Source organism: Scyliorhinus torazame, chromosome 17 (genome assembly GCF_047496885.1).
Source record: "Scyliorhinus torazame isolate Kashiwa2021f chromosome 17, sScyTor2.1, whole genome shotgun sequence".
Lineage (NCBI taxonomy): Eukaryota > Metazoa > Chordata > Chondrichthyes > Carcharhiniformes > Scyliorhinidae > Scyliorhinus > Scyliorhinus torazame.
In genome coordinates this window covers 18,285,528-18,303,021 of record NC_092723.1, presented here as the reverse complement: position 1 = coordinate 18,303,021, position 17,494 = coordinate 18,285,528, and the positions used below count along the sequence as shown (strand labels likewise).

The 17,494-nt window shown below is 45.5% G+C and overlaps 1 protein-coding gene across 1 annotated transcript in view; it reads left to right on the top strand.

Moving 5' to 3' along the window:
- The first annotated feature begins 8,004 nt into the window (after window positions 1-8,004).
- The window catches only part of cttnbp2nlb (CTTNBP2 N-terminal like b), a 95,436-nt gene continuing 85,946 nt past the window's right edge, over window positions 8,005-17,494 (top strand). The window contains exon 1 of the mRNA XM_072480142.1: window positions 8,005-8,116. The gene's annotated coding sequence lies outside the window, so the exon portion shown is untranslated. The remainder of the gene's footprint in view (window positions 8,117-17,494) is intronic.

The window sequence follows — 17,494 nt, the reverse complement described above, 5'->3', positions numbered from 1 at the left end:
CCGATTCACAACGTTAACTCGGTTTCTCTTCTCCACAGACACTGCCAGGTCTATAGAATCCATAGAACAGAATCCATAGAACCCCTACACAGCAGGTGGCGATTCGGCTCATTGGGTTTACACCCACCCTCCAGAAGAGCACTCGAACTAGGCCCACTCCCTCCTTCCTATCCTCGTCACCCCCACGTATTGATCAGGCCGATCCACCTAACCCGCACATCTTTGGATTGTGGGAGGAAACCGCAGCACCCGGAGATCATGCAAAATCCACACAGACAGTCACCCAAGGCCGGAATTGAACCCGGATCCCTGGCTCTGTGAAGCAGCAGTGCTAACCACTGTGCCGCCTGTAATGTTCTTTGACTGGGCTGATGTTGAATCTTGATATTGTAGTGGGAACAAAGAGACTTTGTTTTACAAACAAAGTTATTTATTACTAACACTACGCTAACGAATTACAAAAATATCCAAGATTAACACAGTTGGAAATAATGGTCGAACACTAACTTACACTAAGATACTGCAGAGCTACTGTAATAAGAGACTGTTACCAACTCCTTACTAACACCTTTTCCCAGAACACATGGATGTGCCTGGGTCACGTGACTGCATACTCACACCACCTGGTGGTCGGATGCTGGAACTACAATAGTCATACACTTATTATTATTTACATCCAGATGATAACACAGATGACAATCTACTTATCATCACACTGCCCTGCCGAGTTTTTCCCAGCATCTTCTGTTCTTGTTTATAATGTGCAGAGCTCACTGCATTTTTCTTTCGCATTACTGAAAGCGATGTTGTTGAGGGTGTTAACGCGTTGGCTGCTGTCACAAACTAAAACTTGCAACTCTGCCTCATGCCCCCCGCGACACCCTGCTTAAAGTTTATATCCTTCAGCATTTTGGTATCTTGGGTCAAAATGATGAGCTTTCATGCAGTTTTCAATAAGAAAAATGGAATAAAAGGGACAGGCAGAGGGAATGCCAAACAGCAGCAAGGCCGCTAATCATGGGGCAATGGGGAAAGAGAGAATTCAGCCAGGGACAAGGATGACACAAACGTTGAATTGTGATAAGGCTACAAGTGCAGACTGTTTCTTCACAGGGATGCACACTGTATTTCTCCAGCCTTATTCTGTCCATTCATTCCTGTTTCTTCTGCACTGCAGATTTCAATGCACTAGGCTGAACTTCTCCAGTAGAGGGCAATGGTTCCCCACGCTTCATTTGTGGATTCAGTGCCTGGGCAAGCTCCACTCTGCTGTCAAACACCCTTTCTCAAACCCAAGCGTCAGTTTTAAAGGCAGCAGTCGGTGATTCGCAAAAGGTAAAATAGAGATGGTCAGCCAGCACTTTTGCCTCTTGTAGCATGATCAATCACTCACGAGACGAGAAGAGATGGAGTCAATAGATGGCTTTATTACGCAGACTTGTTCCCCAGCAGCACAGTTACAGAATGTGGCTGCTGGGAGAACCCGGGCTCTTATACTCCGCCTTACTGGGTGGAGCCAGTAGGCGGCTGATCCAATCGGGACCCAGCGTCTATCCACCAATAGCCTCTCGGCATTACAGGGTACCGTAATATCCCTAATACATGCCACCACACCTCTGTTGCTAATGTCCATCAGGGAAGGAAAACTAAACTAAGACAGAAAACGCTGGAGATTCTCAGCCAACCCGGCAGCAGCTGTGGATAGAGAAACTGAGCTCGTGTTTCAGCTCAGTGACCCTGCGTCAGCACTGGCAAAAGTTAAGAGATGTAATGGGTTTCAAACAGGATGAGATGTTGTTTCTAATCTTGCAGTTAGGCACTTTACCGCCTTCCAAAATCAACACCAAGTTCAACAATTTCAGCTCATCAGCCCCATCCCAGGTTTCCAGACAGTAGTTACTGGTAATGATTTTTCTGTCTGGACATTGCTGGCTCTTCACTCGCCCCATTGCCATCTTTTGTCTTGCACCATTGCTCCCCTTGGTCACGTTATCACTCCTGGTTTCTCCTGTGCAAAAAGCTCCCCCTTCCCCCACCAGGCCACTTGTTAATGGCCCATAACTTCCAGGTTCCCTTGCGTCATATTTAGGGGGTAGCCCAATCATGCGCTGGGGAATCTCTCTAAGTTCCCACGTAAAGGTTTACCCGGCAATTGGCCAGAAGCGCTAACTTCCTCTGGACAATTGCGCTGGGTTGTGAACCACCCGACAAAGCGATTTAAATCGCCAACTTATAATAATAATCTTTATTGTCACAAGTAGGCTTACATTAACACTGCAATGAAGTTACTGTGAAAAGCCCCTAGTCGCCACACTCCGCCACCTGTTCGGGTACACAGAGGGAGAATTCAGGATGTCCAATTTACCTAACAAGCACGTCTATCGGGACTTGTGGGAGGAAACCGGAGCACCCGGCGGAAACCCACGCAGACACGGGGAGAACGTGCAGACTCCACACAGACAGTGACCCAGGCCGGGTATCGAACCTGGGACCCTGGTGCTGTGAAGCAACAGTGCTAACCACTTTGGATGGTTCTGATAGTTTTACCTTAACTCTGAGTGAGAAGAATCACTTCAAACTCCAGAGTAACTATTTAAACATCCAGACCCTGCCTCACACAGGATACTCTCCAATACCACCGACCCTCCCCACCCCCAGGGGACCCACCACACCACTCCGACACGACACCCCGACCACTCTCCCGACTGGAATCCCCATTCCAATTCCCCCCTGGTGTGACCCAGTGTGATCATCCCACGCTCCCCCACACAACCGACCCCTCCCCCAAGGGGTCCCACCACACAACCCCTGACGCGACCACTGACCCCTCAACCCGTTCCCGACACAAAACCCCATTCCCGCACCACAGCCTGACCCCCCCCCCCCGACTCCCCAACCCCAGCCGAGTGCGACCTGGTCCAAACCCTCCTTCCAGACCCCACCCCTGCCCCCTTCCGTCCCCAGACCAACCTCTCCCCTCCACCCCTCTCCCCACTTACCTTTAAATAGTCCCTTTAAACGGTGTCGTAGAAAGTGGAGGGCGGGTTCTACCTCTCTCTGCGCCTCAGTTACTCGGCGACAATGTTGCCAGGGAGGCGTGCTTCGCTGCTCCGGTCTCACCCAGCCCAAGTGAAGTTGGGCGAGGCCGCCGGGAGTGGCAGCTTGCTGGTGATTGCCACTCTGAGGAAGCTGCGGGCGATTACGTTTTGCTACGTGTTTGTTGCAGTCTCTCGGAGTTCCACTTGGTCCCACCCCTTCTTGTACAGCGTATAATCCAACACATTTTCTCCGCTCTCTAGTTCTGAAGAGACATCGGACTGGAAACATTAACTTTTTACAGATGCTGCCAAACCTGTGGGTTTTTTTCCCGCACTTTCCATTTTTGTTTCCGATTCCAGACTCTGTAGCCCTTTGCTTTTACCTTGAGCGGCTGTCCTGCTTACTGCTAACTGGGCTCATCACTTGCTTACTGATCCTTTTGGAGGCGGTGTGGAGACTTTACTTTGCTCCACCACACCCCCGTGCACCGACATTTGAGTGCTGGCAGTAGCCGTGGCTCAGTGGGTCGCACTCTCACCTCCTGGTCTGAAGGTCAGGGGTTCGAACCCTACTTAAGGACTTGTTAACATTCTTGCTAACACTCCTGGTGTGGTACTGAGGGAGCGCTGCACTGTCCAGAGACATCAACGCACATGTACGAGATCTTAAACTGTCTTCCCTCTCAGGCTGACACAAAAGATCCAGAAAAGATCAGCATGGGAACTGTCCCCGGTGTCCTGGCCAACATTCAATTGCTCACCAACTCAGGATTGTCTGTCATTATCTCATAAACGTTTGTGGGAGCTTGCTGGGCTGAAGGCGGCTGCCATGCTTTTCAACATTACAATGGCTACAGTTCAAAATTTGCAGTAAACCCCTTTGGGAAATCCTTGGGTTGTGACAGGCACTATACGAATGCAAGTCCTTTCTTTTCAGCAGGTCCTGAAAGATTGTGTTTTCTTCACCTCTGTTACATAGCAGATGAGGGGGGTGGGGGGAGGGGGGGGGGGGGCAGTTGTCTGGACAGCCGGTTTGGAATGATGCAAAGAGAGGCCAACAGCTCGGGTTCAATTCCCGCACCGGCTGCGGTTAACCATGAAGGCCGCCCCGCCTGGTGGTGATCCTCAGGTTAAATCAAAGGGGGAAGCAGCCTACGGTCCTCTGGGACTGTGGCGACTTTACCTTTCCGTGGAGTTTGCAAAGCAGATGGTCACAACACAGCATTTTCCAGAATCGCAGCCTGCCCACTTAAGTGGCGATACATCTTCAGCTATAAAGCAGCGTGCACCGCGTAAAATAGTAGAATGCTGCCTTTGGGAGCTGCACACTCCTATTAATAGGGTCAGTTTACAAGCTTGCTGCCTTGCGGGATAAATACGCAAAACACTTTGTGGAGAGGTCACAAAATCCTGTTTGCATGTTCTTATGAGCGAAGGTGACCCAATAACTAAAAGGTCACCCCGGTGACGAGGGGCATAAACTGTATCATAGGATCTCTCCCAGGAGGAAAGCTTTACCACATGCATAAAAATGTCTCATAAATCGATCATAAATGTCTCATGCATCAAAGGGTTATTTGTTTTTAAATTGAACTCTTTACAGGGAAGAAACGAAACAACATTTATCAAACACCTGTAAAGTACTAAAATGTCCAGAGGCGCTTTGCAGGAGCGTCAGGAAACAAAACCTGAAACCAAACCGCAGGAGACATTGGGACAGGTGAGCAAAGGTTTGGTCCAGAGGTAGGGTTTTAAGGAGCGTCTTAAAGGAGGAGAGAGAGATAAATGGAGAGGTGGAGAGATTCAGGGAAGGATTCTCGGATTTAGAGTCCTGGTAGCTGAAAGCACAACCACCAACGATGGAACAATTAAAATGGGGGATGCGCAAGAGGCCAGAATTTGGGGAAAGACTATTTCATACAACCATAGAATTTACAGTGCAGAAGGAGGCCATTCAGCCCATCGAGTCTGCACTGGACCCTGGAAAGAGCACCCTACTTAAGCTCACACCTTCACCCCATCCCCTAACCCAGCCTAACCTTTTTTGGACACTAAGGGGCAATTTAGCGTGGCCAATCCACCTAACCTGCACATCTTTGGACTGTGGGAAGGAACCGGAGCACCCGGAGGAAACCCATGCAGACACGGAGAGAACGTGCAGACTCCGCACAAACAGTGACTCAAGCCGGGAATCGAACCTGGGGCCCTGGAGCTAACCACTGTGCTACCGTGCCGCCCATATTTAATAGGCATCCAAGCAGGATCTCGCAATGCTCAATTCTACCAATGAATCACCTACTCTTAAGTATAGTAACTCTCTGCCACCTCGGCACTGGAAGGCACTTTGAATCCTGCCAGTCACAGCACATGACAGGCACTCACCATCCAGGCTTACTCTGCAAGCCCCCCACCCAGAGCAGCAGCAGGATAAGAATGGGACAGGGAATGGATTGATATAACGTTCAATCCCTCGAGATCATGAGGCAGTATAGCGAGTGGCAAAGTAGCTTTTTAAATCTAGTTTCCATTTTGGTGGGCTGACCCTCGTTGTATTGGGCAGAATATCAGTGTGTGTTCTGGCACATAAGGTGTTTAAACCTCGCTGATAACCTGCATAGCACCTTTAATGTAGCACTGTGGGTGTATTACAATCGTAGATTACTGGCCTGGTGCTGAACTCCCCTCAGCTTGAGGGATCCAGACTCAAAGACACGCAAATGGGTTTCCTAAGTCCAACCCAAACCTCAGTTGGGGGAGCATTCCTGATAGAGATTTATCTACAACAAGTTTTTAAGCTAGATTGAAATTTTCCCAGAAATTGTAAAACTCCTCAGGAAATATTCCCTCACCGTGAGGAAACAGGGGATTTAAGGTCATGAGTCTTTGACAAAGGCTAAATGAGACAATGTTACACATTTAAGTACCCACAGATTTATTGCAATTCGAAAAGGTGCAATTTGATAGTTATATGCAAAGCACAAATCGCCACTCTAGATAAAGTACAAGAAGAGAAGTTAGCTCGCTCTTATTTCTAATACAGGAGCCAAAATTTAAACTTCACATTACAAATACAATATTTTTAAAAGAAGCAAATCTAAAGATTAAAGTAAAATTACCTTAAACTGAGTGTGAGACTCTAAACAGATCTGAAGCCAACCTAAACTGACTAAAGAATCTGAAATTATTTGAATTTGGGTTGAGGTATTTATAATGAATTTTTGGGGTTGTACAATTAATGTTTATGGAGATGTTCATTGGATCAATAACAGACTACCCCTACTTAATAATCAAGATTTGTTAAAATGACTATTATAATGAGGATTCCCTTTCAAATTTCAAAGAAATTTTATTTTTAATTTTCCCCCCCGAAATGTAGAACCTTGGTAAGGATCACATTGGTCATTTTTGCTTAGTCAAAGTTCAGTAAGATAACAAGACTTGAGGCTTAGCATTATTTTATCTGATTGCTGTTCTAATTATCAGGGGTAGCACTGTGTGCTGTGCAAGAACCATAGATTACAATCGTTTTAATTCTCTGTATTCCTCATTGGTGAATTCACATTGTTGCAAGGGAGTTAACCATGTTGTTCTGCCAGCTGGTTTGGACTCCTGCTAAAATATATTTCACTGTGAGTTTACCCAAAATAAATTTACCTAACATTCCATATTATCTGACGTTTATTTCTTCAAAGTACAACATTCCAAGCCATTCATCGGCCAGTTTAAAAAGTCTGATCATCTTTATCTTCAGCTTTTCTTTTAAGGCATCCAAATAAAGAGTAAACAGTAAAACTTGGATTGCTGCTCATTGTCGGCTACAATACCAGAGCGGTCAATCGGGAAATAATTACAAATACCCCTCCTCTGCCATTGATATTCCCTACGCCTCTAACGTCCCAACTTGCTACTGGTTTACAAAGTGACTATCAAAAACACAGAACATAAGAATCCCTAGTGTAGAAGGAGGCTGTTCAGCACATCCGACCTCTGACAGAACACCCTACCTAGGTACTCACGCCCCCACTCCATCACCCAGTAAAATAGACACTTAGCGGCAATTTAGCATGGCCTATCCAACTAACCTGCACACCTTTGGACTGAGAGAGGAAACCGGAGCACCCGGAGGAAACCCACGTAGACACGGGGAGAGAAAGTGCAAACGCCACACAGTCACCTGAAGCAGGAATTGAACCCGGGTTCCTGGCGTTGTGAGGCAACAGTGCTAACCACCGTGCTGTCACATTTAAAATAGCACCAACTAAATGCCTTCATTTCCTGAGCAGCTCTCCCTTACGAAGCATTCCAGGGAGTTCCTCGAGATGTCAAAAGCTCCCTTTAAGAAAACTTGATCTAAGTGCCTTGGGGATTTTTAAACTGCATTAAAAGGTGCTAAATAAATGCAAGTCGTTGTTCTTGCACATAAAGCTGTTCCTTCAACATTGTCCCTGCCCAGTGCAAATCATTAACATTGAAGCAAAAGATTAACATTGCAAAAATTACTTGAGTATCCAATACATACACCGTGTGTGTAAGAGAAGGAACGACCTGACCTCAATCTCCAGAGTTGGATACAGTCAGGTCGAAAGTTTACATCCTTGAAGGAGGGAGGGTAGGAGGCGCCAGCGGCCCCGCCCACCGGAAGTGCCGTCACGCAGGACCAAAGGCGCGCGCACGACTGGGAGGGAGACAAAGGGGATGCGGAGGCCCGGCCCCATCACCCGGGCAGGGAAGGAGAGGGGAGCCTCTGCGCACGCGCAGCACCGTACCGACGGCCGAGGTGGAGGAGGAGGAGGAGGAGGAGGAGGAGGAGGCGGGCAAGGGGAGGGGCAAAACCTCACCTACCCGCACGCCATTGGCCGGGAGGCACAGCCGGCCCGGCCCGGTATTGGGCCGGGGTGGCTGTCAGTCAGCAATCCAGCGGCGGTGACGACGCGCCGGCCGATGGAGGCGGGCCGAGTGGGGGGGGGAAAAAAAAGTGAGAGGAGGGGAAAGAAAAGAGAAGAGAAGCTGAGATTTCGCAGCCGGCTCCGGGGAGGCGAGGACAGGAGGACGGAGAGAGAAAAAAAAAAACATCAAATGTAAGTACTGCCCGTGCCTAATAACGCGTCTCCCCTCAATATCACGGCAAACGTTTGATGAATTTTATGGATTTTTTTTTTCCTGAGGTAATTTTTTTTTCTCTCACGATTTCCGCCCCCCCTGAATTTAAATTTAAATTTCTTCCGCGGATTTTCTATATATTTTTTTCCTTTTCCATTCGGTAACCGAGGCGAGTTTATTAAAGCGTGCGGGGACGGGCTGGCTGACGGATGGGGACTTGGCTCCGGGCACTCTGCACCAAGAGGATAAAAATTGTCAATCGCGGTGGAATCTTCCTGTGCCAAAATCCCACTGTTCGTTTGGGGGGGGGGACACAAAATTCCCTGGGTCTTGCTTCCCCCCCCCCCCCCCCCCCCCCCTCCAGTTGGAAGGACTCTAGTCTTAATTGGGAAAGGGACTGTCAAGTTTGAAATAGGTTTCCCTCAAAAACAAAAAGTGAGCAGGCACTCCTGCTCAGATCTTTTCTTCGACTTGATTTTCCTCCCACCTCCCTCCCCACACTCTCTCTTGAGTGGAATTTGGGGCAGTTGCACCATGAGGGGATCTCGCACTTCCTTCACTCCTTTAAGCAGCCAAAGGAACTTCCAAGACTGCACTCGAGCGGTGAAGCTCCAACCCACCCAGTCTGGCACATCATTGCAGGACATGAAGCAGAGAGTTATCTAAGGTCGACCACCAAACCTCATCCCCCCCCCCCCCCAAAAAAAAGGGTTTTCATTTGGGGAAAGGCGGTGAGGTTCGCTCCCCAAACTCTTGGCTGGCAGGCAAGGGAGGCGAGCCGACTGGGCATTGATCTGATTTGCCTCCTTGTGGGACCTCGCTGTGTGCAAATTGGTTGTCCCCGTGTCTGCGTGGGTCTCCTCCCTCGGATTCTCCAGTTTCCTCCCACAGCCCAAAGATGGGGTAGATGGATTGGCCGTGCTGAAAAGCCCCTTTAGTGTCCAGGCGGGGATGTGAAGGTTAAGTTATGGGATAGGGTGGGACACAGATCGGTGCAGATTCGATGGACTGAATGATCTCATTCTGCACTGTTGGGATTCTACGATTCTATTTACCAGCATCTGTGCAACAATGCAGATGATTTGAGCCTCTCGCCCAGATGGGTGTTTCCAGTGAAGTGTTGAGAGAGTGCTGCGCTGTTGGAGGTGCTGTCCATTGGACGAGATGTTAGACTGCGGGACTGGCCGAGATCAACCATGATCATATTTGAATGGCGGGCCAGGCTTGAAGGGCCTGGTGGCCTACTTCTTCTAGTTATTGTGCTGTGTTCTTGTGGTGTGAGAATTTAAACCTTCTACCATCTTGGCAGGATGTGGAAGATCCATGCGGTGCTATCTTAAAGAAGAGCAGGGCAGTCCTCCCCAATACCCTGGGCCAATATTTGCCCAGCAATCAAGTCACTAAAATGCAGTAGGTTTAGCCATTCTCACATTGTTGCTTGTGGGGTGTGCTGTGCACAAGCTGGCTGCAGTTTCCAGAATTATAGCAACCTCAAAGGTATTTAATTGTTAATCTGTTGTGAGAAGTTCTAAGGTCATGAAAGATAGTATATAAATGCAAGTTCTTATTATCTTGTACTTCAAAGGTAATTAATTAGAAGTGATGTTCTTTGATCATCCTAAAAGCATGAAAGAGAATATATAAATTTGAGTGCAGAAGTACAAGTTCTATCCTTTTATATCTAACATAGTTTGTAGAGTTCCCTATTTTTGTTTTAAGTGCGTAGAAATAATAGTTTTTAAAACAAAATTTTAAAGAGAGTTTCATTTTGTTGCTATGTTACAGTTTAGGGGCAAGTGTCCCAAATAACACATTTTAATGCTGTGTGTTGCAGTTTGTTTAGAAGATCATTAATTTCAGAAAGAAAGTGGATATCCCTATGTTTTGTTGAGAGCAAATTATTTTGATGATTCCTTTTTAAATTCTTAATTTGCTGATCTGATTTACAATTGCACTTGAAGGTTAGCTAATACTCTGAATTATACTGAGCCTCAGTTCTTAGTTCTTTTTGTTGCATATAATCCTCAAGGTCTGTTCTCCATATAATTATTCACATGCCCATATTTATTACAAGTTGTGCTTTGCTGTCATACTATGTAATGTTGTATGTGAATCACACTGCTGCTATAACAAGCTCATGAATATACATTTGAAGTAAGATCAATTTTTGAAAGACTAACCATCTATAGCTTTTCTGAAGTCAAAAAGTTATGATTAATATACTTTTTGTTTTATTCAGTGCACTTGAATTATTTTTTGTCATAATACTCCTGTTTAATCAGTGGGTACTAATTGTATAGTTGAATGCTGTTCATGGAAATGCAGCTAAGCCTGACAGTGCAAGAAGTTTGAATTAACCTAGACTGTCAGTCTTTCTGTGTTAATAACTGTCTATCTCCTGACATTTCAGCTCTCAAATAACAACTCCAACAGATGACATCCTGGTGATTGTGGCAAAGGCCCCCCCCCTTCTTGGTCTATCTGTAGCCTTTGACATGGTTGCCCTGCAATCATCTCCACCATCGTCCAGCTGTGTGGGACTGTGCTTACTTGCCTGGTTCCATTCCTATTCAATCACTTGAATAAATTCTCATTGCCTCTGGTGTACCCGAAGGACCTATGTAGGGCTCCTCCCATTGACTCCTGGTCAAGCCTTAATCTCAAGTTCTCATCCTTGTTTTCAAATCACTTCTTGGCCTCACCTCCCTATATTTTTAAACAATAGATTTTTACACATTTTCCTTGCTTTTCCTTTCTGCCCATCTTGCACTTCCTGAATCCAGCCTTTTGGGCGGCACGGTAGCACAGTGGTTAGCACTGTTGCTTCACAGCTCCAGGGTCCCAGGTTCGATTCAGGCTTGGGTCACTGTCTGTGTGAAGTCTGCACGTTCTCCCTGTGTCTATGTGGGTTTCCTCCACATCCCGAAAGACGTGCTGTTAGATAATTTGGACGTTCTGAATTCTCCCTCCCTCTGTGTACCCGAAAAGGCGCCGGAATGTGGCGACTAGGGGCTTTTCACAGTAACTTCATTGCAGTGTTAATGTAAGCCTAGTTGTGACAGTAAAGATTATTAATTAATTCTTTCAGTCTATTTTTTGACTGTAACTGCTTCACTTTAATTTCTTCTAGTTCCTTTTCTGCCATTCGTTCTCTCTATCGTTAGATTCCATTGGTTAAGGAGATAGACTATTACATGTGTCATGCACCAAGACCCTAGATACCCCGATGGCCTCGTCGTGCTATTGTCCATTTGTGACGGCAAAAATTATTGTAGCTGAGTGGTGAAGAATATGACCCAACACTCGCACGTGTTGCCAGATTCCCCATTTTAGCAAATTCTGGGCCATTGTAATTGACCTTTTACTCAAACTGTCGAGCCGAAAGCCAAAATGATTACATGACTGTGTATGCTTGCACTTTTCATGAGTGGTTCGTTAATGAGTGGCATTTCAACATCCAAATCTGGTGGCCTGTGGCAATGACACCATTGTGGCTTTTATTTGCTCATCTGGGTGTGTGATGCATGTGAAAGTGGCCATCTTTTGAGAGTCTGCAAACCAAGCTGCTAATAAATTCCAGTGCCTTTGTTTGCCTGATTTGGAGCCACGCTCTCTTTCTCTCTCCAGTGTCCCTATCCAGCCATCACTTTTAATTTTATTTCCTCAGAAATGCTTTTCCATGATGAATCTGTGGGGAAGAATTTCCACTTTGCATAAAGACACAAGACATTTTAAAAGATACTCCACAATTTAGTGGTCCAGACGAATGTATGTTAAAACTATATTTAAACTTAATGCTCACTGGCAGGTTATTGAATACATGATTTACAAATGCATGAAATCTGTGGAACTCTCAATCCATGATATTTTGAGAATTACACAGTCCACAGATAGTCAAGGCACAAGAGTTTTTGTAAAGCTTTTTTGAGTGAGCTTGTACGTAATATACAACACGCATTCCTTTATTTAGTTCTCCTTGATGCATCAGCATCATCTCATGCGTTCCAGCATCAAGAAATGCCCACACATTTGGAAGATCTCCAAATTCCAAATATGACAAAGTTGGATTTCCTCATTTCCTTCCCTGTGCCAAAAAGAGCTTTCACTCTGAACAAAGCTGCTTTTTTTAAGAAACACTCTTCATTGCATGTCTTGACATTAACTAAATCAGGAAATGTTGTATCCGTATACCTAAAGTTCACTAGTTAATGTCGTTCAGAGTGAATTATTGCTGTGTAACTTTACAACTCAGTATATTATTGTGTTAATCTAAATGTAATGGTTGAGTTGCCATTTAATAGTTAATTTATACATTTTAATCTTGTTTTAAAAATTACGAGTTTAAAATGTACTGGTATGATATTCTAAGTGCTGATGTGAAAAATCGTTATAATTGAAACCTTATGCTGAAAGGTTTTTATTTTAAGTAAATTTTGCAATATCAGGCTATTGGATTTTGATTGAACATGCCTAATTAACTTGTCACTTTCATGAAAATTTACTTGAAGCAGAAGAAATTAAGTCTGGAAAGTGATAAACTCCACATTTACAAAGAAGAGACAAAGAGCTGTTCTGTTCAGTAGGGAACAGCTGCACGAGGGTCACAAAAGATCAATGTGGCAGGAAAGCAGAGAAAGGAACAATGATCTGAAATGGAGGGATTAAGCATGTTGTTGTTTGCAAGCTGAGTTTCAGCTCATCAAAGCTCGAAAGTAACTTTAGTGCTTGCTCGTCAATTGTTGCATTTTCTAGTCCTTTTGTTAATATACTAATTCTTAACCAGCCCTCATGGTCAACATTCTTTGGAATAATAGGGCAATAAATATCTTGAGGGGAAGTATATATTTACAGCGACCAAGTTGTCTCGGAGAGTAATCTTAACAATCGGCATCACTATAATTTGAGAATTTATGCACTAAATGCACTTCCCATTCAGGAATTGTGAAGTTTCCCCTCCATCAACTGGACATCTTGGTATTAACAGCCTCATGTTAAGGAAATGTCAAAAGCCAGAGTCAAGGAAACTGCTGTTTATGAGACTTTCCTTGTCGTGAAGTAAACCAGGGCAGCTGGTTTCCCCTGTATTTACAGTTTATTAAACGGTTAGATTTCCACATTTATATACTGGAGCGCAGCAGTGTCATAGTGTCTGGCACCTGATGGGGATATTTAGAACAGAGTGTACAATGGATGTTGTTCTCCGAACATCAGAGCAATTTCTGAAGTGTAAAAATGCTAAGTGTTCCTTTTGAAAGCAGGGAGGTGGTGGCATAGTGGTATTGTCACTGGACTAGTAATCCAGAGACACAGGATGATGCTCTGGGAACCGGGTTCGAATCCTACCAGGCAGATAAACAAAATCTGGAATTAAAAGTCTAATAACGACCATGAAACCATTGTCAATTGTTGCAAAAACCCATCTTGTTCACTAATGTCCATTACAATCATAGAAAGTTACAGCGCAGACTAATAATCTTTTCTTGTCACAAGTAGGCTTACATTAACACTGCAATTAAGTTACTGTGAAAAACCTCTCATCGCCACATTCTGGCGTCTATTCCGGTACACCGAGGGAGAATTCAGAATGTCCAAATTACCTAACAGCGCGTCTTTCGGGACTTGTGGGAGGAAATCCACGCAGACATAGGGAGAACAACGTGCAGACTCTGCATAGACAGTGACCCAAGCCGGGAATCGAACCTGGGACCCTGGCGCTGTGCAGCCACAGGTTCTAGCCACTATTCTACTGTGCTAAGATATATACCCCTCAGGTGAAAATGTTCCATCAGAAAGGATAACCAAGTGACCTTTCTAATCCCACCTTCCTGCACCCGGTACATAGCTCCATATCGTACTTAAGGTACTTTAGGGACCTTGCATGGTCTGGTCTACAGCAATGTGGTTGACTCTTAAATGCCCTCTGAAATGACCTAGCAAGCCACTCTATTCAAGGACAATTAGGGATGGGCATTAAATGCTGGCCCAGCCTGGGATGTCCACATCCGCTGAACGAAATAAAACATTTCTGCATGTGAAATGTGGGATGACTTTTAGAAGTATCTGCTCTAATATTTTCCAAAAGAATTCTGTGATTTACGGTTTTTAAATTTTAAAAAATAAATATAAATGGATTGTTGCACCTAGTTCAGAGCCCACGATAACAACTAGACTACCCTGGTCAATGCTGCCTGTGAGATTCTGTGTAACTACCTGCCACTGTCCAGCACTGCCTCTATGTTGCTTTCAATTTGACTGTTACATTCCAGATCCCTTCCTTTTATTCTGGATACACTGCTGTGTGCCATTTATTTGCTTCCACTCCTATCTGTCTCTGTTGCTACATGGTCACTTTTGGTGTGTCCCAAAGCTTTATGTTTAATACCCTCCTATTCAATATCTACATCATAAGCTTCAGCAAGATCCTTCATAAACATGAGAATCTGTTGCATGTCAGTAATGCCCAACTTTACTTTTTTAGTGTTGTTGCTGCACTCATCAAGCTGCCCATCTAATATCAAATTCTGGATGAGCCAAAGCTACATGACCTTGCCTAACGGCACTGTGGGTATCCATGGACCCAGAGGTTCAAAACCGTGGCTCACGACCTGTAATAACTCTCACGAGACCCCTGGGGGTACGAGCTCCCCCTGCTAATGGGCGGATGCCCATCAACTGGGGTTCATAGAAATCACCTCCTAAAAGCCGGTCTGGATTAGGACCTGCATGATCAGCAGTCCCGTCTGACCCTTCCGCTGTATGCCGTGTAGTAGTTTTTTCTTTCGGCAGAAAATAAATTTCTGTTTTGATTCTCTTGAGCTTTTATAACAGCACAAGCTCGAGGGCAATTGGGAATGGGCAATAAATGCTGCTCTTAATAAACAAAGAACAAAGAAATGTACAGCACAGGAACAGGCCCTTCGGCCCTCCAAGCCCGTGCCGACCATACTGCCCGACTAAACTACAATCTTCTACACTTCCTGGGTCCGTATCCTTCTATTCCCATCCTATTCATATATTTGTCAAGATGCCCCTTAAATGTCCCTATCGTCCCTGCTTCCACTACCTCCTCCGGTAGCGAGTTCCAGGCACCCACTACCCTCTGCGTAAAAAACTTGCCTCGTACATCTACTCTAAACCTTGCCCCTCTCACCTTAAACCTATGCCCACTAGTAATTGACCCCTCTACCCTGGGGAAAAGCCTCTGACTATCCACTCTGTCTATGCCCCTCATAATTTTGTATACCTCTATCAGGTCGCCCCTCAACCTCCTTCGTTCCAGTGAGAACAAACCGAGTTTATTCAATCGCTCCTCATAGCTTATGCCCTCCATACCAGGCAACATTCTGGTAAATCTCTTCTGCACACTCTCTAAAGCCTTCTGGTAGTGTGGCGACCAGAATTGAACACTATACTCCAAGTGTGGCCTAACTAAGGTTCTATACAGCTGCAACATGACTTGCCAATTCTTATACTCAATGCCCCGGCCAATGAAGGCAAGCATGCCGTATGCCTTCTTGACTACCTTCTCCACCTGTGTTGCCCCTTTCAATGACCTGTGGACCTGTACTCCTAGATCTCTTTGACTTTCAATACTCTTGAGGGTTCTACCATTCACTGTATATTCCCTAACTGCATTAGACCTTCCAAAATGCATTACCTCACATTTGTCCGGATTAAACTCCATCTGCCATCTCTCCGCCCAAGTCTCCAGACAATCTAAATCCTGCTGTATCCTCAGACAGTCCTCATCGCTATCCGCAATTCCACCAACCTTTGTGTCGTCTGCAAACTTACTAATCAGACCAGTTACATTTTCCTCCAAATCATTTATATATACTACAAACAGCAAAGGTCCCAACATTGATCCCTGTGGAACACCACTGGTCACAGCCCTCCAATTAGAAAAGCATCCCTCCATTGCTACCCTCTGCCTTCTATGGCCTAGCCAGTTCTGTATCCACCTTGCCAGTTCACCCCTGATCCCGTGTGACTTCACCTTTTGTACTAGTCTACCATGAGGGACCTTGTCAAAGGCCTTACTGAAGTCCATATAGACAACATCTACTGCCCTACCTGCATCAATCATCTTAGTGACCTCCTCGAAAAACTCTATCAAGTTAGTGAGACACGACCTCCCCTTCACAAAACCGTGCTGCCTCTCACTAATACGTCCATTTGCTTCCAAATGGGAGTAGATCCTGTCTCGAAGAATTCTCTCCAGTAATTTCCCTACCACTGAAGTAAGGCTCACCGGCCTGTAGTTCCCGGGATTATCCTTGCTACCCTTCTTAAACAGAGGAACAACATTGGCTATTCTCCAGTCCTCCGGGACATCCCCTGAAGACAGCGAGGATCCAAAGATTTCTGTCAAGGCCACAGCAATTTCCTCTCCAGCCTCCTTCAGTATTCTGGGGTAGATCCCATCAGGCCCTGGGGACTTATCTACCTTAATATTTTTTAAGACACCCAACACCTCGTCTTTTTGGATCACAATGTGACCCAGGCTATCTACACCCCCTTCTCCAGACTCAACATCTACCAATTCCTTCTCTTTGGTGAATACTGATGCAAAGTATTCATTTAGTACCTCGCCCATTTCCTCTGGCTCCGCACATAGATTCCCTTGCCTATCCTTCAGTGGGCCAACCCTTTCCCTGGCTACCCTCTTGCTTTTTATGTACGTGTAAAAAGCCTTGGGATTTTCCTTAACCCTATTTGCCAATGACTTTTCGTGACCCCTTCTAGCCCTCCTGACTCCTTGCTTAAGTTCCTTCCTACTTTCCTTATATGCCACACAGGCTTCGTCTGTTCCCAGCCTTTTAGCCCTGACAAATGCCTCCTTTTTCTTTTTGACGAGGCCTACAATATCACTCGTCATCCAAGGTTCCGAAAATTGCCGTATTTATCTTTCTTCCTCACAGGAACATGCCTGTCCTGTATTCCTTTCAACTGACACTTGAAAGCCTCCCACATGTCAGATGTTGATTTGCCCTCAAACATCCGCCCCCAATCTATGTTCTTCAGTTCTCGCCTAATATTGTTATAATTAGCCTTCCCCCAATTTAGCACATTCATCCTCAGACCACTCTTATCCTTGTCCACCAGTACTTTAAAACTTACTGAATTGTGGTCACTGTTACCAAAATGCTCCCCGACTGAAACATCTACCACCTGGCCGGGCTCATTCCCCAATACCAGGTCCAGTACCGCCCCTTCCCTAGCTGGACTGTTTACATATTGTTTGAAGAAGCCCTCCTGGATGCTCCTTACAAACTCCGCCCCGTCTAAGCCCCTGGCACTAAGTGAGTCCCAGTCAATATTGGGGAAGTTGAAGTCTCCCATCACCACAACCCTGT